Raw genomic sequence first — 3,853 nt, 5'->3', positions numbered from 1 at the left:
CCTCCATATGGAGGATAGGTTTTTAGGGCGCCTGTAAAGTGCGAAACGAAATCGAAACGAAACGAAACGAAACGAAATCTAACGAAACGAAACGAAACCAATCGAAACGAAACGAAATCAATCGAAACGAAACGAAATCAAACGAAACGAAACCAAAAATCGAAACGAAACGAAACAGAATTTAAACAAAACTAATATCAATTTTGACTACATAAAAGTGAAAATAAATTCATTGAAATAAATTTTTGAACCATACAATATAATTACCTGTATGTTTCAGATCGGCGCTGTAAATTTTTAAGCCGATTATCCGAAATTTGCAAAAATTATATAATTATGTAAATAAGTGATGTACATTCCTATACCTTTTAATGTTTCTAATTTGTTTCATTAAATGATAAAAATGATATTCAGACGTTTTGAGAGAGAGAGAGAGAGAGAGAGAGAGAGAGAGAGAGAGAGAGAGATGACTAAAAACTTATCAGCGACATCACATAACAAAGTATATACGCGTTTTGGGAGAGAGAGAAAGAAAGAAAGAGAAAGAAAGAGAGAGAGATAGAGATATGAGGATGACACTAAAGGGGACATTCTAACATCAATTTTCTTTCTGTCGATTTGAAATATTGTAAAAACGAAACGATCGAATACAATGTGATTACAAGAGCATACTAATTGGTTACCAGTTTCTAACATATAATAAAAATTGTTGTAATATGTATAGCATGAATTTGGACGTCGTAATGTGACAAAATTAACTTGCAATATAAGGATGATTATACTGTAAATGTATTATAAAACTGTCTTTACCCCTTTGCCTATGTATTATATTTTGCGTTTTTGGCGGAAAACGGCGTCCGCAAAATCAAGTACATTGCCAAAGGTAATATATATAAGTATATCAAAAGGTAAATTCAGAAATGCGCTAAATCAAATCCATGCTAACTTGTTGAAAAATTATATTCCGCCAAATATTATACACCCTAAATATAGTGCGTTTACAGTATTTACGGAGACATTCCAACTACACGATTTTTTTTATATCGATATGAAATATTGTAAAAATGATTCAAATACATTGTGCGTGCGTATGAAAAGGAGAGAAAGAGGAGATCATGTTTGATTTAAGGTAAAAAACAGGTAAAAAAAACCTCTTTGTCCAAATTCATGCTATACTTTCTTATTATATGATAGAAACTGGTAACCAACCAGTATGCTATAAATCACATTGTATTCGATCGTTTCATTTTTACAATATTTCAAATCGATAGAAAGAAAATTGTTGTTAGAATGTCCCCTTCAGTATCATCATCATATCTCTATCTCTCTCTTCCAAAACTTGCGTATATACTTTGCTATGTGATGTCGCTGATAAGTTTTTAGGCATCTCTCTCTCTCTCTCTCTCTCTCTCTAAACGTCTGAATATCATTAAATGAAACAAATTAGAAACATTAAAAGGTATATGAATGTACATCGCTTATTTACATAATTATATAATTTTTGCAAATTTCGGATAATCGGCCTAAAAATTTACAGCGGTAATCTGAAACACACAGGTAGTTATATTTTATGGTTCAAAAATTTATTTCAATGAATTTATTTTCACTTTTATGTAGTCAAAATTGAGATTAGTTTTGTTTAAATTCCGTTTCGTTTCGTTTCGATTTTTTGGTTTCGTTTCGTTTGATTTCGTTTCGTTTCAATTGGTTTCGTTTCGTTTCGTTCGATTTCGTTTCGTTTCGTTTCGTTTCGATTTCGTTTCGCACTTTACAGGCGCCCAGGTTTTTATGAACCTTTGCAATTGAATACGGGTTACACATGTGTAAAAAACTACTTTTTCATTCATATTTTTTTTTTACATACAAAATGTTGTCCAGAGTTGTCGTTCCTGATATGCTACCATCTACACGTGAAGCTTTCTGGAAAACCCCAATGCTTATTTTGCAAAGGTTCAGATAATGTAGAGCATCCATCACATACAATGTCCCGATTATTACCCCCTTTGTAATTTAAGCCAATAGCAGATATTGCACCCTTTTGAAATCTGTGTAACAACTGAGAACAATAAGTCCGGTGACATACGATATTTTGGATATTACATAATCCACAAGAAAGAATGAATTTTGCGTGATGTTGAAATATCGTTTTTTACACGTACCTGCGATTAAAAAGGGATTAAAAGTTTTATTGGATACATTATAATTATTATGAGAATAGAATAATAAATTGTATTTTTGACATTATGGTAAATAAGAAAATGGGAGGAAAGTTTAATGTATTTTAAGGGCAAGTAACTAATATAATTACTCCAGCTAACAAAGAAAAAATACTTTTTTAACGCAAAATGAAAATATAAGTTAACATTTGGTAGCTAAACATTTTATATTTTTGTATCTACAAATAGAAGCTACCAGCAGACACAAATTTGAATATTTGGTAAAAATAAAATAGAAAATAATTAAACCACATGTATATTAAAAATAATAATATTGAAAAAATATTCTGGAAAAGGTTTGCATATAAGAACATGTTTTAGGGGCATCTTTTAAATACATGTATTTGATAGTAAATAATTCAAAATCTTGACGTTTTGGTTGTTTAAACTAAGACAAACGGCACCAGAACATTTTTTTTTTTGCCAAAAATTCTCGAAGGGACTAAAACAACACAATAGAACAAAACATACTAAGCTAATTTAGCTTGATTCACATAGAGATTTTGAGATAAAAAAGAAAAATATGGGAGGGGTTGATAATGAAATATTTTTGAAGATCTTATATATTTTGATTTCGGACAAAAACTTGTGCCGTCAGATAGTCAACAAAAACACCACCCTCTTCGGTTAAGATTTTGTGTACACAGTATGGAATGACGTCAATACCGGGATTATGAGGTTCGTCTGTATCGCCATTGTTCATTATTAAACAATTGAGTACACAAATTTCGGGTTTCCCGCACATATATACATGTATATATAAGGTATGCCAAGATATACAGTAAGGACATATGCAAACATATTTACATGAAAACAGATTTACATGCGCTGCGTGTTATCTTTTTTCACGGCATTGTATCTCTCTCTCTCTCACACACTTTATTCTCTCTCTCTCTCTCTCTTTATTCTCTCTCTCTCTCTCACTTTATTCTCACTTTATTCTCTCTCTCTCTCTCTCTCTCTCTCTCTCTCTCTCTCTCTCTCTCTCTCTCTCTCTCAGCAAGATGGCTGTAGATCTGTAGCCCTCTGTTCCTCTTGTTTGTCGATCCGATTTTTTTCAGCCAGAGAATGCAGATCTGCAGGCAGCTGAGCAAGAGCGACCAATTTTATTGATATGATTCAAGATTTAGTGCATGAACAACAGACCGAATCACCAACGGGGCCAAAACAAAATTCGCCAAATTAAAAGATTTTTAAGACTATTTTGAGACACTTTAGTTTTAAAACAACTACATGTATTTATAACTGCGCGGTTTAACAACAGATCGATCCTTCTGCTGTGTCTGTAAAGTTTTGGTTGTTATTGCGGTTTATAAAAAAATAATTTTACTCAGTTGAAGAATGTAAAAAAATACTCAATGAATGATTTTGAAAATTCAATTTTCGATCAATCACGAAATAATTTACGCTTAGTAAACATCAAAATCATAAAATAAGATATAATTCAACAATGTCTGGACATCCCAGTGCTTAGTTAATAAGGCATAATCCATTATCTATTTGTATCTTAAAGAATACGCTAAGAACAATTAAAAACTGATTGATAAACGACATGCATGTACGATGAATAAATACCATACTCTGTATAAGGAAAAATAACTCAATACATGTCTTTGTAGTTTTGGATAATCCGTAAT

Source organism: Magallana gigas, chromosome 8, assembly GCF_963853765.1.
Source record: "Magallana gigas chromosome 8, xbMagGiga1.1, whole genome shotgun sequence".
Lineage (NCBI taxonomy): Eukaryota > Metazoa > Mollusca > Bivalvia > Ostreida > Ostreidae > Magallana > Magallana gigas.
The sequence above is the reverse complement of the archived record's forward strand: the minus strand, read 5'-3'. Positions refer to the sequence as shown.